Genomic DNA, 21,633 nt, shown 5'->3' with positions numbered 1-21,633 from the left:
TCAGTCTACTCGAAATAGTCTACTTTACCATCGGATCCAACCAGCAGAATGCACAGTGCCAGGATCATACACATTAGAAATCTCCGATAGTCGTACAAAACATCCATCTTCAAGACGCTCAACGATAGACCCGCCTCTTTTTTCAGTAGTCCATGACCTTTGTTCACTGAAGTTAACAGAAGACGAATAAAAGGCCGAACTCTTTCATTTAACTTATCTGTGGAAGTGACTGCCCAATTCTGCCCATGGGTAGCAACCATCCCCCACAGTTTCCTTCGGGAAACGTTACGTAGGCCTAACAGTACTCAAAACTTATCAGATTTTCCAAAAGGCCATTCAGATTTTAATCTTTATTAAAGACTCGACTAGAATAAGAACAAACATCAAAGTAGCCTCTTACCCTGTTTCACCATTTTTGAACAATCTCCAAAAACTATAATCCAGCATAAGTGATACAGCCTATTCCAGCATACTGTTTTACAAATTAGGGACAAAATAGTCTCAAACAGCCTAATCTACAATTCTATAACCAAGGGACTTTTATGTGCATATCACTTACCATTTATGGTGCATTGTGTGATTTTGCTAGATTTATGGATATTACAAATCATTTACAGTATTCTCAGTAAGATACTAGGTCATGCCATAAGGGGTATACTACAGAGATTACACTCTTTCTTTCAAAGTGACACAATCAGTTTATAGAGCATAAGTTAAACTGAAGGCCTTACCTCGTACAAGAACTTGGGCAGAGCTAGAGGTGCTCCCAAACTCATTTGTAGCAATGCACGTGTAATTTCCAATGTTGTATCCAGACGCCTTATTGATATACAGCCTTGACACACCATCAATATTCTCCGTCTTCACATTGCTTGCTGAATAATAAATCCAGTTGTACTGTGGTTGAGGATTTCCAGAGGATGTGCAGTTTAGACTCTCTGAAGATCCAACATCTACTTCCACATCTTCCAACTGAATGTCTGATGGTGGATCTGAAAAAAAAAACATGTTTATAGTATAATAAAAATGCTTCACTAATTTTACTAGGTGGATCTGAAAACTCATGTTTACAGTATAATGACAATGCGCTGCTAACTTTATAAGGTGGATCTGAAAATTCCTGTTTACAATATATAACAATGCTTTTTTGCTTCTATTTAGTTTTTTTTTACTAACTATAATACCTTGATAAATGCTGAATTACATCCTTTTTAAAACAGGTTAGAACAAGCAAACATACTAGTGTTACTGGTTGAGATTTAGGTTCATTTAATAGAGATGTATGGTTTACTTACAGTGGACATCAACTTGCATTGTGTGATTGACCTGTGAAACACTGTTTTTGGCAGTGACTGTGTACCGTCCTGCATCATATCTAGACAATTTTTCTGGAAATTTCTCCACAGCCTTTCCATCCTTCATCCAGAATAATGTAGGTTCTGGATATCCTGCTACTGTGCAGTTATAGGTTTCATGCTCTTTTACAGTTATATGGCTTAGACATGAAAACTCAGGTGCATCTGAAATAAAATATAAACAAATGAAAACATTTGTATGTTTTAATGCATGACAAAAAGGCAAGCTTTCTGAATATGGAATAAAGGTATTGGAACCCAATGCAGCTCATTCTCAAAGCTTAACCCACAGAAAGACATGAACTATAGGCATCTGAAAAACTATGTGAACTATTGACCTATATCCACATTGTCAATATTTAACACCTATCTCTGGAGGCTAGGCAGAGCATTTTCATATTCCTTTCTGTGAGAGAGTCTGGAAATGTGTACGTATGTGTGTCACTGTCTTTTAGGCGTACAGGAAACACTGAATACAACACTTACACGTCACTGATACAGCCACCGTGCGATTAATTATTTTCGCTCCTCGGATGACCTGGGTGTACTGACCCCGATCTCCTCTGCGGAGGGGGAGGGCTGGGTCGACAACAGGTGACCAGGTGATGCTGGGAGATGGATTTCCAGAAACAGAGCAGTACTCTCCCAGAGTCTCTCCCTCCAACAAAATAATATCATCAGAGCAGTTTGAAGTATCCAGGTCTGGAGAAGAAAGATGACAAGACTTACCATTAGTAAAAGACCCATAAACCACACTTACACAAACAGAACATTTCCTATGTGCCAATAAAACAAAAAACAAATGAGCAACCAGGGACTATTCTTCACCCACTAACGTTAATCCCTGTCTGCAGAGAAGAATACATGTGATCATGTTAAAAAAGAAGTAAGAAAGAAAAAATAAGTCATTGCTTTTCTTTGCATTAGCTTAATAAAATGCAGTCAAAATTTGCTTCAGGTGTCTGTGCATAAGGGTTTAATGACTGCTTTATGTGACCATGTGACATATCATTAGAGCATACATGCTGAACTCTGTGCCAACTCTGACCTCTGCACTTCTGACACATTTGTATCAGACAACAGACAATGTACACAACCATACTAAAATATACAGTGTGGTTACATGTTTTATTGGTGGTTTTACTATTATTATTTGCTTATTTATTTATTTGTTTGTTTGTTTGTTTGTTTAAGTGGCATGACTTTAGCTTGATTTGAGAAATTAATTGATTCCACACTTTCAGACACATAAAATAAGGAAACTCAAAAGGCAGTAATAACATGAAATACACTGAAGGAAAAAGCCCCTAATTCAATTTTGGCCCAAATCAGCATTCTCAAAAATTCATATGAAATTCTACAACAGTCTGTCAGAAAAGACTTACAATGCACAGTCATGTTAAGAGTCTCTGACTCTACTTTAGGAGGAGGTTGAGGTCCTTCTGCTCCCAGGTCCAGCTCTGCCTCACACCTGTACTGAGCTCCATCATCAGCTCTACTGGGAGTGATCAGGAGCAGAGCAGAAACATTCACTGGAGTCCTGGAGTCATTAGTAAATGTTTGACTGGCCACTAGATTCTGTCCTTTGTACCACCTCACAGTGAGATACTGAACAGGAGCGATGTTCTTAATGTCACACTGGAGCTCATACTGTGTCTTCTCCATCACTGGGCCTGTGTGATTTACATAACTGATGGACACACTGTCTGGAGTCTCTATGTTAACACAAATACATGTTCTGAGCATGGATGAACAAACAAATAAGTTATGGATATACTTTTCATATTCTCAACAGGGAAAACAGACTCACTATAGACAATGACTGAAAGAGTTTTGGTCTGCTGTCCATCATCAGTGTTGATGAAGCAAATTGGCTCTATGACCCAGTCAGTCAGCGCTGGAACTGTCCAGGTGATCACATTAACATCCTCCCTCAGGTCTACAGCTCCCACAGTGGCCTCCCAGCCTATGCCAATGTTCAGTGGAGGTGCTGCAGTTCGCTGACACAGGATCCCCAAATCTCACGACAACCTTGGGTGGGTTTAGTTCCAGGTTACTACAGGACACTATCAAATCATGATTAAATAGTTAAATGACAAACATTCAGCTTTGATAAATGTAACACTGTCCAGTGAAAACTTACTTAAATTTCTGTTGTTCGGTTATCTTTGAATCTGGGTGGGTTATATGTCATAAAATATCTGGATTACATTTTTTTTTATTTCTCAGTGAATCACTGAGGACCTGTTATTCAATTTTTATAAAATATACATTAAGTGCTCAAGACTAGTATTACTACAGCTCACAGCTATGTGTTAGTTTTTGAAAATCAAACTGACTGAAAGCTAATCACGAACCGCTGAGCAATAAGAAAGCTCATTATAATGGGCCATCGAATAAAGTGACAGCAAGCTACAAAACACGAACAGAAACCAGTAACGACGTTGTGGAAAACCGATATACGTGAAGAGAGAGTAAAAGTTCAAAAAAGTCTTGTCACACACTCACCTCTAAAAGTCAGAAAAGTTACAAGATAAGCTAAACTAATCAACATGTGCATCATCTTGACAGCGTTTAAATCAGACGAAAACGTATGGTTAAATCTCTCTACAGCTGTTTTAACTTTTCCCATTGCCCCGCCCCACTGACCTACGAAATGTGTCTCTTAGAGAGCGATAAGCTGAAAATTCGCAGGTAAAATGGAAAATCCGCTTTTCATGTTAAGTTACAATGCACTGAGCAGGTCATGGCGCCACAGCTCGTAAAAAGAAGAAAAAAAATATTAATTAGTTACTCATTAGTTGTGTGTCATAGATACAAACTCACGCACTATTGCAAAGTAGTCCTAGGTCCTGTGACCTGACATTTTCGCAATGAGCTTGAAAAGCTGAAAAATTCAATTCAAATTCTGATCAGCAAAAGACAGAAGACAGACTTTTTTTCTCTCTCAGTAAAGCTACCATATGATGATCAAATAGACTAGTACGTTTGCAAAAACTGTCAAATTGGTAACGATATTACCGGGGGAAAGAATCATCGCCTCCACCCTCTCAGTCAGTTACAGACTTGTAACCCAAAGTGCCTGCTGACGAAAATCTTCGAACTTAATAGGGATTTTAGCTACAAAACGTTCCAGGAATACATTAAAACAACTAGAGGGCAATAGGATGAAATTCAGGGATTACCTAGTTGTTAACCATTGTATTGTTAACATAGCCTGTGAATCCTATGTGAATCCTATTTCTATTTAGTGCTACAAGCTTAGCAACAGAAAAGTTCCATTTTAAGGATGAAACGAAAACCACATAAGAATTGAGCCTGTAACTGGGAAAATATTCCCTTTTTTTTTTTTTTGCTTAAATATACTCAATGATCCATTTCACCTCAGAGGTATTATTAATATTTTTGACAGTTAAAGCCTCAAAACCTCAGTGCTATTCCATCATTATATTTTACTTTCCCCTTTACATAATGAGCTGTGTTTCTCCAAAATTGGAGTTATCATAGACTAGATCATCTCACCCATAATTATATTTCTTGGAACATTCAATGACAGATACATATACAGACTTTGAAATACCTTCTGTTGTTGATAGTAAAATTCTGCGATTCTAGGGAAAAATCTCTCAGTAACCACATTCTAAATCTCTTTTTAATCTTGTCAATTAAAGGGTTAAAGTTGAAATCATACCTTTGTCTTGGATCTTTGCATACAACTATTTCCTTAGTATGTAACACTGGTTATATGCATTTTTAAGTCTGAGAGGGTAGTACATTCACTTACAGACATAATAACATTATCAATTTAATCTTTCCTTTTCAAGAAAAGCATAGAGCCATCACTGCTTAATTTCCTTGATGCCAAAATTACATCAAAGTGTTCTTTTTTTTTTTTTATCAGAGTTGCCATTGGCTGTATAACTAACATAATATAAATGGAGAGATCAGAAAAGTTTGCCTAATCCCGTGGCACACGTGATATCTCTGTGATATACTGTGTGAAAATTGAACTGAACTGTTGCAATTTCTGCATACATTTTAATAGCGGTCAAAATATATTTCCCTTCTAACTCCTCAGCTGTTTGAGCAACCAAGTTGAAATTTTGCATGCTATGTGATTGGCAAGGGCCTTAAAAGGAACTCCAATGGGGCAGTGATTTTTCAAAAAGCCAGGCCAAAATCAGCCAGTCAGCTATCAGCAGGTATATGATAGAACTCTCATTAGCCAATCCAGAAGAAGCTTATTGATTATGTGTTGATCTCTATGTGTTGGCCTGTCAGCTTATAGGAAGACAGTAATAAGCATAAGAGAGAAAAAGTGACTAAAGTGACTACTTCTTAATCTGATATGTCTTATTTTTGTACACTTTTTGTCATGGAAATGTATATATGTGTGTGTGTGTGTGTGTGTGTGTGTGTGTGTGTGTGTCTGTGTATGTGTGTCTCTGTGTGTGTAGATTGGTCAACATAATAAAGAATTTAAAAAAACATTAACTGACTTGTCAGAAAAGGGACCATACACATCTGCTGAACAAGACTGCAGCATTTTTCAAATAATGAGAGATGTTTAAGCATAAAAATGATCATATCACATTTCACTGTTAACAGACTTAATTCAACAACATATTATTACCAGCTGTGTGTTTCTTAAAGTTCACTAGCTAGAACATCTGCATATCAAACCAGAGAACTGCCTTGCAAGGTACTGACTGATAGTCAGCACAACAATTAACTAATTAAACTTTCATTAGATGATTTCTGAGGAGCATGTGAGACATTGGCAGGGATAACTGAGTTATTGTAACATACTGGATCTGTTTGCTGTCTTACACAACTCGATGCACAGCACTGGGCTTTAAAACAGATTTCACACTTAAAGCAGAAAAAAAAATCCGACAAACAGCGGGTTATTATGGGAGGTAATCCCTGCCAAAATTAAAATGGAAATGTAAACGCTAAAATGAAAGTTAAAACCCCGTTTTGTCATTTCTTTTTCAATACCTGCACGCACATGTCCTGCCAAAATGAAAATTGAAAAAAATATCTCGATTTTCATTTTCATTTTCAAGACAAACACGAGTCTTTCCTGACAAAAAAAGTTAAACTGAAATACCCTTTTGTCATTTCATTTCATTAGTTAGACTTTTCCTTTCAACAGATTTTGCGGCACAAATCAGACAAAATGCAAAACTTAGAAGTTAAAAACAGTAACGGTTTTAGCTTGTATGGAGCTCTGAGCGAACTTTCCTTTAAGCCCCCCCCCCCCCCCCCCAACTGAATTGTTAAATGAAAAACATTCAGCTTTCATTAATAAATTAATTAAATAAATTTTCATTAATTAATTGGATCTTCAAGGGCTATATGGCCTAAGATATCTGGATGACATTTTTTTACCCCTCAGTGAATCATTTGTTACTTAGTTTTAATAAAACATATATTAAGCGCTCAGACATGTATTATTTTACAACAAATCGCTGAACAATAAGACAGTGCATTATAATGGGCCATCAGAGAAACTGACAAGGTACAGAATACCAAATCAGCTACAACGTCGTGGAATACCCATATGAGGAAAGAGGGAGTAAATGTTCAACTATGTATTGTCATAGACTCACCTCTAAAAGTCACAAACGATGCGAGATAAACTAATTTGGGTAACACGGAAATCTTGAAATCTTGAAAACCTTGGAAATATGGCAACGGAAGATTAAATTCAACGAGTTGATATCTTCTGTTCAAGTCCAAAGTCAGCCAACACCACTCGTCTGCCGAGCGTCGTTATGCTGTTCCTTTTGCTCCGCCTCAATGACCTACTGAAAGTGTCCCTGAAAGATCTATAAGCTTTAATAATCATTAAATTTAATGCCAGAGCAAAAACCGTGAGACCTGGGGATAAGACAGCTCGCGGGTAAAACAGAAATCCGCTTTTCATGTTGGATTATGATGGAACCGATTAACTGTTGGCATCACAGCAAACGAGGAAAAAAATATTACTCAATTATTCATCCGTGTCATAGACAGGGGTGGGCGATTTAGCGATATTTCATCTTGACCGGTTTTAATCTTATTTAAAATATGCATTTCGGAGATATCAACAATATCAAGAGGAAGAACTGCTGCTTCCAAACCAACTTTTACACTGTACTTGTTATTGATAGGGGTGACTTCAGAGAACACTAAGGGTACGCTTCCATTGTAGTGAATCTCGCTTTGCTCTCATTCAGGTTCAAAGGGGGCGAAATGCGCTCTGATTGGCGAAATCGGCGTTGGCCCTTACCGACTGAAGTCCCCGAATCTCGTTGTCTCACCAGTCAGACATTTTCGTTGGCGTCCTGGTGTAAATGACACTTCTTCACCCCCGGATGTTTGTATTCTTTCGGTTTCGCGCCAGTTGCATGTTAGAAAGGCATCAACACGCCCATTTGCTCGCTGTGCATTCTCCGACTATTATCTGCTCTACTCGCACATGGACTTAATCGCACATGCAACGGACTTGTATTAGGGGGCTGGTAGAATAAAGTCCGTTTAGGATCTGAGCTGAGTGATTCAATCATTTTCGTTCACACATAGGCCCACAGCCCCTCCAGTTTGAGTCTAGATTATTTTAGAGTTGCAGTGCATGTGTGAAAGGGACTAGAGACTGTTACTTTGTATGATGCGGTATAACCCTACTGCTGCGTATGTTCCAGGGAAACAGCTTGTCATTGTGGACACCCTGCCCAGACACCCTCAGATTACGGCTCCACAGGAAATCGCAGAGTTTGACCAGTGAGCTGGAGGCTTACGAGGAAGGTGTCCAGGAGGTGTGGCCCATCACACCCAGTAAGCTTGACATGGTCAAACAGCAGACACTGCAGAATGCCGTGCTGCAGTTGGTCAAACTCCAGGTGACTGATGGGTGGCCTAAGTACTCTGCTGATGTACTGCTAAAGGTAAAAGTCTTCTATGCACACCAAGATCACCTGACGATATCACAAGGGCTTGTGTTCTACAACAACAGGATTGTGATGTCCTAGAGCATAAGAACTGAGATACTGGAACGTGCACATGACGGCCACCAAGGTATTGTAAAGTGCCGTGAGAGAGCAAAGTGTAGTGTGTGGTGGCCCCAGAATAAACAAAAACATTCAAGGAATTGTCAGCACTTGCAGAGAGTACCAACTCAGAGGAGAGAACCTCTCATCTGTACACCACTTCCTAGCTGCCTGTGGGAGAGGGTAGCAGCAGACATTTGCCAGTTAATCAAAGACAACTACTTGGTAGTTGTGGACTATTTTTCAAGATACACAGAAATAGCTCACCTCACTAAATTGTCAGCAGATATGACTATAGCTAGTTTGAAGAATATCTTTGCCAGGTGGGGATGCCAGAATGAACTGATGACAGACAATGGACCCCAATTTTCAGAGAAAGAGCTAAAATAGCTAGGCAGATCCTGAGACAATATAATCCTTTCTTAGCACTGTTGTCCCACAGAGAAACTCCCTTGCAGGTGACGGCAGCGAGCCCAGCACAGCTACTGTCGGGCAGACAAATCCACTCTACACTTCCTACCCTGGAGGCTAACATGCAGCCCGCATGGCCAGACCTTCAACGGGTGCAGCGGATCGATGACAGAGCCAAACAGAGATGCGGTCGAGCTTACAACACGAGGTACAAAGTCAGACCACTACCTGAACCTCAACCTGGGACCGGTGTTGCAGTAAAACTGGACAACGAGAGGGGCTGAACTACATCAGCTTCAGTTGGGCAGAAGTGTGACACACCGAGGTCATACATAATACAGACGGATTAAGGAGAGCTCTGGAGGAATGGACATCACCTTAAACCCATCCTAAGGGCTCCAGAGGCCCCTACAGAAGGACAAGAACCGATTGACCGCAACACAAAGACAAACGGGGAGTGAGAAACACAGACGGACTTACCTGTTACTGACTGGGACCAGTCTCCTGTCACACCCACCCACTTCATTCACTGTATTCTCTTTCTCAGTATCTGTTTTCCAGTGCTATCAAAACTGTATTATTAAAACCATTTTCAATAATACAAAACTTTTTCTTTCAATTAAATGAACAAAAGATCCTGAAATATTTCAGTCTCATCCCAGCTGTGAACTATCTGAATTTTTATATGTGCACTAAAATAATAAAAAAAAAAACAATGCTTAATAAACCAAATTAAACTATGTTTACAAATGCTTAGTTCAAGGTCAAGGTCTGTGTATAGCTAACTAATAACTAAGCAATAATGGAGAAAGAAAATCACCATAGAAAGAACAGTGCAGTAAATGTTAAATGTACTAACAAATAAACACACTATATCCTTATGAAAATGAGAACTAGTAGAGCAGAGGTAAAAGAAGAGGAGCAGTGAAAAGGGAACAACATGTTACAGTGAAGAGGAATTTATATAGAAAAGTACATTCAACAATGTAATTTTACATGAAAACAGGACATTATATAACACAGCAAGGCCTATGGAACTGCTGCATGTAAGCCATTACAGCACTTTACTGTCACTCTTCACAGTTTGTAAAGGAAGGGACCTTGTTAGACTCAACTTATTTGACATAAGATATTGGGTAAGGCTCTGTTGGCAGAAAAATGAACCAACTTATCATCACATACAAACCTTCAAAAAAAAAACCCCAAAAACATCACTAGTAATATGTATAACATATCTAGTGGCAGAGTAATTTCAGTAATCTCAAGTACCTCTTAAACCTCTTTAAATAGACCTAATATTAATTTGCACTGAACTTAGTCCAGAATAGAGCAGTGTTACAATCAGCAGTGTTAAATTAATTCTTACAGAGTTAAACAGAATCCAACTTAACACTTGAGTTCACTGCTGATTTTGCTGTATGGTGATACCATTGTTACACAGACACAGAGAGGAGCTGGTTGGTTCTGAAATCTGTGCTGTTACCTCAATATTTCTTTAACATTAGTTACAACAGCTGTCTGCTGAAGCACTGAAATGGCTTGGACACCAGTAAGAACAATGATAATGATAAAAAAAAGGTCAAAGTAAAGCTGAGACAAACCAAATAAAGACACAATTAACTGACTGCATTCAACACCAGAACTATAGAAAAGCAGTTTATATTAGTTAGGATCCGAGTTACGACGCTTATATAATATTATGGCTATACAGATGACAACAGCCAGAACCACAACTGAAAAGACGACTCCAAGAACGATGCTGATTACATCTGTGGGAGAAAGATGAGATTAATTAATTTGGATTATAATTGCTCATTACCTCCTGCTATGAAGTTCCTGGCCCTGGATCTTCTTCATTAATAACACAGCCCATGTTTTACTGTCTCATCTGAATATAAACCACACCAAACAAGACAAGACCAAAAAACAAAAGACAGCCACAATATTTCTAACAGTGTTCCCACACTATGGTCCTGCTAATGTTTCAGTTTCCCTTTCAGCTCCTAAAAGCAGCTTCAGTCAAATTACAACAGAAACAATAATGGTTTGACTGTCTTGTCTGACACTTTACTATGAATTGGATAGAAATATAACAGATAGAAAACATCTTCATCCGCTCAACATACTCCAACAGCAAAAAAAAAAAAAAAAATTAGACCATATTTAATCAGGATTAATCGATTGTTAAGGATCAGTTATTATCATTTGCTCCATAGTTTCCATAGTTACAATAAACTGTTATTTGGAATGATTCTAATTATATTTCTTTTAAATATTAATTACATCTTAATAGTAGAGTATGGGTAAATTACTATTGAACAAATAACTGGTGATCCAACCAGCTACACAGACATAAGCTTCATAACTATGAAAAACTGAGTAAACGTATAATGCCCTGGTCTGAGAGATGCAGATGTAGATCATAGGTTGTCTGATTTCTTTTACGAATGTGTGAAGTGAACAAGAGAAAAAAACACAACACTTCTTGAACTCACTTCTTGGCTTGGGTTTGACACTGAAGTGCTTCCAAACTCTGCCTAGCTTGTTGGAGGCAGAACAGGTATAATTCCCTGGTCTGAGAGATGCAGAGGTAATGGTTGGTTGGTCTGTTTTCTCTTGCAAAAGCGTGGAGTTCCAGCTATACACAGGTGCAGGATTTCCTATGGCTGTGCAATTAAGGGTGATTCCAGCATCTCCTAGTTCAATGACCCCTTTATCACTTGGTAAGGAGACTATAGAGGGGGGATCTGCAGAAAAGTAGCAACATTAGTGAAATTTCTTAAATTTTACAACAATGTACAAATACATGTGCACACACACACACACACTCCAAAACTGTTGAAGTAAAAGCATACTGCACTCAAACATTTGAATTTACAATGAATGGAATTCCCATAATCCAGTCATCAAAAATCATATCCTGTTTCCTCTTTTCTCTTTTAGTAGATACTACTGTTTATTAGTCCACACTAGCACTATGCAGTGGGTGTGTATTGTTTATTGTCTGGCAAAGACAACCTTTCCCTTCACCCTAATATAGTGACGCATGAGGGAGAAATGACTGCAAAATTGCAACTAGCCACCGATAATGGTAATCTACAGGCATCAAATTTCGTTCTATCACTGCATTTACAAAATAGACACCTGAGAGGAGGAACCTCCATTTATTCCATAAAGCAAGCAGAACTGTCAGCTAACTATACCATTGTAGAAGCTGTTCAGATGAATAATTTAAAAAAGAAAACTTACAACACACTTCAACATTTAAAGTCTCAGCCTGTACTGTAGGAGGAGGTTGAGGTCCTTCTGCTCCCAGGTCCAGCTCTGCCTCACACCTGTACTGAGCTCCATCATCAGCTCTACTGGGAGTGATCAGGAGTGGAACAGAAACACTCACTGGAGTCTTGGAGTCATCAGTAAATATTTGACTGTCCACTAGAGTCTGTCCTTTGTACCACCTCACAGTGAGATACTGAAGAGGGGCGATGTTCTTAATGTCACACTGGAGCTCATACTGTGTCTTCTCCATCACTGGGCCTGTGTGATTTACATAACTGATGGACACACTGTCTGGAGTCTCTGTGTTAATACAAATACATGTTCTGAGCATGGATGAACAAAAAAAAAAAAACGTTATGGATACTTTACGTATTCTCAACAGGAAAAACAGACTCACTATAGACAATGACTGAAAGAGTTTTCTTGTGCTGTCCATCATCAGTGTTGATGAAGCATATTGCCTCCATGTCCCAGTCAGTCAGCTCTGGAACTGTCCAGGTGATCACATTAACATCGTCCCTCCGTTCTAGACTTCCCACAGGGGCCTCCCAGCCCATGCCATAATGTTTAGTGGAGGTGCTGCAGTTCACTGACACAGGATCCCCAAATCTCACCACAGCCTTGGGTGGGTTTAGCTCCAGGTAACCATAGGACACTATCAGCAATGGAACATTAAATTTAACGTGTTGACAACTTCTGTTCAAGTCGAAAGTCACACAACACCATGCACTTGCAGAGCATCGTCATGCTGTTCTTTTTGCCCCACCTCAGTGACCTACCATAAGTGTGATGGAAAGACCTATGGGCTGTAATAAGCTTTAAATTTGATGCCAAAGCAAAAACTGTAAGACCTGGAGCAACGAAAGTTTGCAGGTAAAATGGAAATCTGTTCTTCAGGTTAGATTACAATGAATCTAAGGAGGTAAAATAAGGAGATTATAGAGGAAGAACCTCTAAAAAAATTAAATAAAATAAAACAAAACAAAGGCACACTTTTCAAATCTTACAAAAAACCATACCTACACATCTGTACAGACAGACAGACAGACACACACACACACACACACACACACATCAATAATCCCCAAATCTGTCTGGAAAATATTTGGTTTTTCCCCTGTATTTAATACAAAAAATGTCTTGAAGCTTGAAATGTCAATACTGTATAATACTGACACAGTGACACCTAGAGGTGAGTTGCTGTGCACACTGATTGTAATTTTCATTCTCTCTTTCTGATGAAAATTCAAAGGCATCAAATTTCTTTCTCTCTCTGAATTTAGAAAATAGAAACCTGAAATCTCAGTGAGACCCTTTATTACATAGAGCAGCAGAATTGTCAGTTTCCTATACCATTGTAGAAACTGTTCAGATGAAAATCCTTAAAAAAACGAAAACTTACAAGACACTTCAACATTTAGAGCCTTTGCCTGTACTGTAGGAGGAGGTTGAGGTCCTTCTGCTCCCAGGTCCAGCATGAAACATAACAATTAGAAAGCTGTGATGTAGAAAGGAAACTATTTGGCACCCCTGGCTGCAGAGACCTTCATTGTTTAATTACGTATACCAGCATAGTGTACTTACAATGCACAGTCATGTTAAGAGTCTCTGACATCACTACAGGAGGAGGTTGTGGTCCCTCTGCTCCCAGGTCCAGCTCTGCCTCACACCAGTACTGAGCTCCATCATCAGCTCTACTGGGAGTGATCAGGAGTGGAGCAGAAACATTCACTGGAGTCTTGGAGTCATCAGTAAATGTTTGACTGTCCACTAGAGTCTGTCCTTTGTACCACCTCACAGTGAGATACTGAACAGGAGCGATGTTCTTAATGTCACACTGGAGCTCATACTGTGTCTTCTCCATCACTGGGCCTGTGTGATTTACATAACTGATGGACACACTGTCTGGAGTCTCTGTGTAAATACAAATACATGTTCTGAGCATGGACGAACAAACAAACAAGTTATGTATACTTTTCATATTCTCAGTGGGGAAAACAGACTCACTATAGACAATGACTGAAAGAGTTTTGGTGTGCTGTCCACCATCAGTGTTGATGAAGCATATTGCCTCCATGTCCCAGTAAGTCAGCGCTGGAACTGTCCAGGTGGTCACATTAACATCGTCCCTCATGTCTACAGCTCCCACAGGGGCCTCCCAGCCCATGCCATAATGTTTAGTGGAGGTGCTGCAGTTCGCTGACACAGGATCCCCAAATCTCACCACAACCATGCGTGGGTGTAGTTCCAGGTAACCATAGGACACTATCAAACCACGATTAAATAGTTAAATGACAAACATTCAGCTTTGATAAATGTAACACTGTCCAGTGGGTTATATGTCATAAAATATCTGGATTACATTTTTTTATTTCTCGGTGAGTCACTGAAGACTTGTTACTCAGTTTTTATAAAGTATACATTAAGTGCTCAAGACTAGTATTACTACAGCTCATAGCTATGTGTTAGTTTTTGAAAATCAAACTGACCGAAAGCTAATCACGAACCGCTGAGCAATAAGAAAGCTCATTATAATGGGCCATCGAATAAAGTGACAGCAAGCTACAAAACACGAACAGAAACCAGTAACGACGCTGTGGAAAACCGATATACGGGAAGAGAGAGTAAAGGTTCAACAAAGTCTTGTCACACACTCACCTCTAAAAGTCAGAAGTGTTGCGAGATAAGCTAAACTAAACAACATGTGCATCATCTTGACAGCGTTTAAATTAGACGAAAACGTATGGTTAAATCTCTCTACAGCTGTTTTAACCCTGAGAACGCCATATGGCAAGAGGAGACTGAATCCAACTCTTTGATAGCTTCATGCTTTTCCCATTGCCCCGCCCCACTGACCTACGAAATGTGTCTGTTAAAGAGCGATAAGATGAAGTAACTGTTCAATTTGATCCCATAGCAAAAACCGTAAATTCGTAGGTAAAATGGAAAATCCGCTTTTCATGTTAGGTTACAATGCACTGAGCAGATCATGGCGTCACAGCTCGTAAAAAAAAGGAAAAAATATTAATCAGTTACTCATTAGTTGTGTGTAATAGATACAAACTTACGAACTATTGCAAAGTAGTCCTAGGCCCTGTGACGTAACATTTTCGCACTGAGATGGAAAAGCTGAAAATTTCAATTCAAATTCTTATCAGCACAAGACAGAAGACAGACTTTTCTATCTCTCAGTAAGGCTACCATATGATGATCAAATAGACTAGTATGAATGCGACATTGCAGAACTTCGAAAGGGCCACGCCTTGTGAAAATTGAAATACATGTCAGATCGGTGCCTTCAATGTCGTTTGCATTAACTGTCAAATTGGTAACGATATTACGGGGGACAAGAATCATTGCCTCCACCCTCTCAGTCAGTTATAGACTTGTAACCAATTCAAAAGTGGCTGCTGACGAAAATCTTCGAATTTAATAGGGATTTTAGCTACAGAAACGTTCCAGGAATACATTAGAACAACCATAGGGCAATACTCATAGAGGATGAAATTATATTTCAGGGATTACCTTTAATAGTTGTTAACCATTGTCTTGTTAACCTAGCCTATGAAGTGAATCCTATTTCTATTTAGTGCTACAAGTTTAGTAACAGAAAAGTTCCATTTTAAGAGGAAACAAAAACCACATAAGAATTGAGCCTGTAACTGGGAAAATATTCCCTTTATTTATTTATTTTTGCTTAAATATACTCAATGATCCATTTCACCTCAGAGGTATTATTAATATTTTTGACAGTTAAAGCCTAGTTATCATAGACTAGATCATCTCACCCTTAATTATATTTCTTGGAACATCCAATGAAAGATATATATACAGACTTTGAAATACCTTCTGTTGTTGATAGTAAATTCTGCTATTCTAGGGAAAAATCTCTCAGTAACCACATTCTAAATCTCTTTTTAATCTTGTCAATTAAAGGGTTAAAGTTGAAATCATACCTTTGTCTTGGATCTTTGCATACAACTATTTCCTAAGTATGTAACACTGCATAAAACTAGTGTTTTGTGTATTCCACTCATATCACTTTTTTTAAAAGAAAAAAAAAATACAAGTTTGGTTCTATGCATTTTTAAGTCTGAGTTGGCAGTACATTCACTTAGAGACATAATAACATTATCAATTTAATCTTTCCTTTTCAAGAAAAGCATAGAGCCATCACTGCTTAATTTCCTTGATGCCAAAATTCCATCAAAGTCTTCTTTTTTTTTTTTATCAGAGTTGCCATTGGTTGTATAACTAACATAATATAAATGGAGAGATCAGAAAAGTTTGCCTAATCCCGTGGCACACATGATATCTCTGTGATATACTGTGTGAAAATTGAACTGAACTGTTGCAATTTCTGCATACATTTTAATAGCGGTCAAAATATATTTCCCTTCTAACTCCTCAGCTGTTTGAGCAACCAAGTTGAAATTTTGCATGCTATGTGTTTGGCAAGGGCCTTAAAAGGAATTCCAATGGAGCAGTGATTTTTCAAAAAGCCAGTCAGCTATCAGCAGGTATATGATAGAACTCTCATTAGCCAATCCAGAAGAAGCTTATTGATTATGTGTTGATCTCTATGTGTTGGCCTGTCAGCTTATAGGAAGACAGTAATAAGCATAAGAGAGAAAAAGTGACTAAAGTGACTACTTCTTAATCCTTTAGTCTGATACGTCTTAATTTTGTACACTTTTTGTCATGGAAATGTACATAATGTGCGTGTGTGTGTGTGTGTGTGTGTGTGTATGTGTGTTTGTGTGTGTGTGTATTACAGATTGGTCAACATAATGAAGAATGAAAAAAAACATTAACTGACTTGTCAGAAAGGGACCATTCGCATCTGCTGAACAAGACTGCAGCATTTTTCAAATAATGAGAGATGTTTAAGCAAAAAAATTATCATATCACATTACACTGTTAACAGACTTGATTCAATAACATATTATTACAAGCTGTGTGTTTCTTAAAGTTCACTTGCTAGAACATCTGAATATCAAACCAGAGAACTGCCTTTCAAGGTACTGACTGACAGTCAGCACAACAATTAGATGATTTGGGAGACATTGGCAGGGATAACTGAGTTATTGTAATATACTGGATCTGTTTGCTGTCTCTCACAACCAGTCGCACAACACTGTTTTAAAACAGATTTCAATCTTAAAGCAGCAAAACAAACCAACACACAAATACACAAACAAAAAGGAAACAAATCAGTGTGTCATTATAAGCTGCATCACCTTTCACCAAAGAAATACTCTAAAATACTCTTTTCTCTGGCCATTATGCATGAGATCAAGTGTTGGTTTCATGACTATGCAAAGCTCTGGCCTCAAGACGATGACAGATAATGTATGATGCAGAAAGAAAATAATTATGTATAATTTAATTAGCAAATAATATTGCACAGGCAGCATTTCACACAACTATAATTCAGCGTTTTCTCTGCATCTTGTGTGTAAAAATGTGCGTAAAAACAGTTACTCACAAAGTCTACCTACATGAAACTGAACAACAGTCTGTCAGAAAAGGCTTACAGTGTACTGTGCTTTTAAACATCTCTGATGAGATAAACTGACCCAGGCAAAATGGACAACATCTCAACAATGTTGAAATCAGATAAAGACGTATGGTTAATTCTCTCTACAGCTGTTTCAACCCTAAGAACACAATGTGGCAACGGAAGATTAAATTCAACACACTGACAACGCATGTTCAAGTCCAAAGTCAGACAACACCATGTGTCAGCCTGGCATCCTTATTCTTTTCCTTCTGCCTCACCTCAATGGCCTACAGAATGTGTCCATGAAAGACCTATAGGCTGTAAAAACCATTATATTTAATCCCAAAGCAAAACCATAGGACCTAGAGAAAGTTCACAGGCAAAGTGGAAATCCCTTTTTCATGTTAGATTGCACAAGATTACACACATTCATACCAATGATCTCCAAATGTGATTAGAAAATAATTGCTTTTTCCCCTGTATTCAATATGAAAAATGTACTGAAGCTTGAAATGTCAATACTGTCTAATACTGACACAGTGACACCTAGAGGTGAGTTGCTGTGCACACTTGTAACTTTCATTTTCTCTTTCTGTCTGATATCTACAGGCATCAAATTTTGTTCTATCTCTGCAATTAGAAAATAAACACCTGAGCGGAGGAATCTCCATTTATTCCATAAAGAAGCAGAATTGTCAGCTTACTATACCATTGTAGAAGCTGTTCAGATGAATAATTTAAAAAAGAAAACTTACAACACACTTCAACATTTAAAGTCTCAGCCTGTACTGTAGGAGGAGGTTGAGGTCCTTCTGCTCCCAGGTCCAGCTCTGCCTCACACCAGTACTGAGCTCCATCATCAGCTCTACTGGGAGTGATCAGGAGTGGAACAGAAACATTCACTGGAGTCTTGGAGTCATCAGTAAATGTTTGACTGTCCACTAGAGTCTGTCCTTTGTACCACCTCACAGTGAGATACTGAACAGGAGCGATGTTCTTAATGTCACACTGGAGTTCATACTGTGTCTCCTCCATCACTGGGCCTGTGTGATTTACATAACTGATGGACACACTGTCTGCAGTCTCTGTGTAAATAGAAAGACATATTCTGAGCATGGATGAACAAACAAACAAGTTATGGATACTTTACGTATTCTCAGTGGGAAAAACAGACTCACTATAGACAATGACTGAAGGAGTTTTCTTGTGCTGTCCATCATCAGTCTTGATGTAGCATATTGGCTCTATGTCCCAGTCAGTCAGCGCTGGAACTGTCCAGGTGGTCACATTAACATCATTATAGTGGCACAATTTTCATCTCTGTTGTCGTTATAATTAAGCCACTTCTTTCACGTATGCACAAAAGGTAATTTCGACTCGCATCCGTATCCACTTGTAACTTTTATCATTCACGTGAGCCTTGAAGCATGCTACTCACAACCAAGTCCGGGTGAATGTCGGCGTCGTTTATTTTCAGTTTCATCAAACGATCAGATTTGTGATAATTTTACAGAAAGCGGTCAAAAAAGCTGTTTGCCATAATGTGCGCACGTGTGCAAGAAAGCATTCCCCTGCAGCAGCGTCCACCACACTTTCTTACCAATCCAATCCCACACATACGCACCAGGGGATCAACCATTAACCAATCAAAATCCACGATTTACACCCACCTACACCGGGCAGCACAACAAAAATGGCATAATTCAAAACAAAAACACTATGAAGAAAATAATAACAATATCTGGCTCTTACAATCATCCCTCATGTTCATACTTCCTACATGGGCCTCCCAGCCCATGCCATAATGTTTAGTGGTGGTGCTGCAGTTCGCTGACACAGGATCCTCAAATCTCACCACAGCCTTGGGTGGACTTAGTTCCAGGTCACTACAGGACATTGTCAAACCATGGTCAAATTGTCAAATGACAAACATTCAGCTTTGATAAGTATAACATTGTTCAGTCAAAATTGGGTTAAACAGGAATTTCTGTTGTCTAGGAATCTATGAATCTGGGTGGGCTATACGTACTAAGATATCTGAATGACATTTTTTGACTCCTCAGTGAATCATTGCAGACATGTTACCTAGCTGTCATAAAATATGTATTAAGTTCTCACTGACATATATGTATTACTTTTGAAAATGAAACGGACTTAGACGTAATTACAAACCACTGAACAATGAAAAAGTCCATTACTGTGGGCCATCGAATAAATTGACAGCAAGCTACAGAATACAAACAAAAACCGGCAACAACGTTATGAAAAACCAGTATGAAGAACGAGTTCAACAATTCAAAAGCTCAATAAGAATAAAAGTTCAACAAAGTATTGTCACCGACTCACCTCTAAAAGTCAGAAATGTTGCAAGACAAGCTAGCCCAGGCAACATGGACAACATCTTGACGATGTTTAAATCAGACGAAGACGTATGGTTAAGTCTCTCTACAGCTGTTTCAATCTTGAGAACGCCATGGTCGAAAGTCAGACAACACCCTCTCTCTGCCCACTGTCATCATGCTTCCCCTTTCGCAGTCGTGCGTTTTTATGGAAAACGCAGTATTCCAAAAAACAGGAAATGCTCCTATTTCCCGAGCGTGTTACTATGGGAGGTAATCCCTGCCAAAACTGAAATAAAATTTAACGGTAAAATGAAAGTTAAAACCCCGTTTTGTCATTCTTTTTCAATACCTGCACGCACATGTCCTGCCAATTCATTTTTAATTCATATTAAATTTCATTTTAAAATGAAAATTGAAAAAAATATCTCGATTTTCATTTTCATTTTCAAGACAAACACAAGTCTTTTCTGACAAAAAAAGTTAAATTAAAATACCCTTTTGTCATTTCATTTCATTAGTTAGACTTTTCCTTTCAACATATTTTGCGGTACAAATCAGACAAAATGCAAACGAACTTAGAAGTTAAAAACAGTAACGGTTTTAGCTTGTATGGTGCTCTGAGCGAACCTCCCTTTAAGCGCTTGTTATTGATAGGGGTGACTTCAGAGAACACTAAGGGTACGCCTCCATTATAGCGAATCTCGCTTTGCTCTCATTCAGGTTCAAAGGGGGCGAAATGCGCTCTGATTGCCGAAATCGGCGTTGGTCCTTACCGACTGAAGTCCCCGAATCTCGTTGTCTCACCTGTTAGACATTTTCGTTGTAAATGACACTTCTTCACCCCCGGATGTTTGTATTCTTTCGGTTTCACGCCTGTTGCATGTTAGAAAGGCATCAACACGCCCATTTGCTCGCTGTGCATTCTCCGGACTATTATCTGCTCTGTTCGCACATTGACGTAATCGCACTTTCTATCTATCTATCTATCTACCTATCTATCTATCTATCTATCTATCTATCTATTGCAGTGTTTACAGTTTTGCTCACATATTACTGGCACCAGTCTATGATTTCAGCTCCAAAACAGTTGAATGTGTTCCACTATGTTTGGCAGGGGGAACTCCCTGGGTTGTTTGACGGCCAGTTGCAAATAACATCCATTATCCGGCTGCAGTTCACTCTTGTAATAATTATCTTTTATATTTGCGCAGCCTACGCATGTTATAACTGCAGTTGCAACATGCCTAATACCCCCAACATTTTGTGGCTGCTTACAATGAAAGTATGACTGGACAGACAGATAAATGAGTGAATGGAGGGACGAAATTTTTATCACAATTTGTGTAACACGATGGTCATACATTTACAAAATGCTCTCAACACTTACACAAGCATGTGGAATGGACTCCGCTCCATCACAGACTACAAGGGGAAAAACAAGGACATTGCCCAGCGCAAAACATCGCTCCCAGATGAGCTAAACACCTTTTATGCACGGTTCGATGCAGACAACACAGCGCCCATCGTGCATCCACATGTGGATGAGAAGGCTGCCACGCTGACCCTAGAAACAGCTGATGTGAGACGGTCCCTCAAAAGGGTCAATCCCCACAAAGCTCCAGGGCCAGATGGCATCCCTGGCTGGGCTGTCAGAGTGTGCGCTGACCAACTGATGGAGGTGTTCACCAACATCTTTAACCTCTCCCTGA

The 21,633-nt window shown here is 38.9% G+C and overlaps 1 pseudogene; it reads right to left on the bottom strand.

Moving 5' to 3' along the window:
* Positions 1-1,806: 1,806 nt before the first annotated feature.
* Positions 1,807-14,873, bottom strand: LOC115826058 (uncharacterized; annotated as a pseudogene).
* Between the last annotated feature and the right edge of the window lie 6,760 nt (positions 14,874-21,633).

The sequence above is a fragment of the Chanos chanos genome, chromosome 13 (genome assembly GCF_902362185.1).
Source record: "Chanos chanos chromosome 13, fChaCha1.1, whole genome shotgun sequence".
In the NCBI taxonomy this organism is placed as follows: domain Eukaryota; kingdom Metazoa; phylum Chordata; class Actinopteri; order Gonorynchiformes; family Chanidae; genus Chanos; species Chanos chanos.
This window is presented reverse-complemented; position numbering and strand designations above follow the sequence as displayed.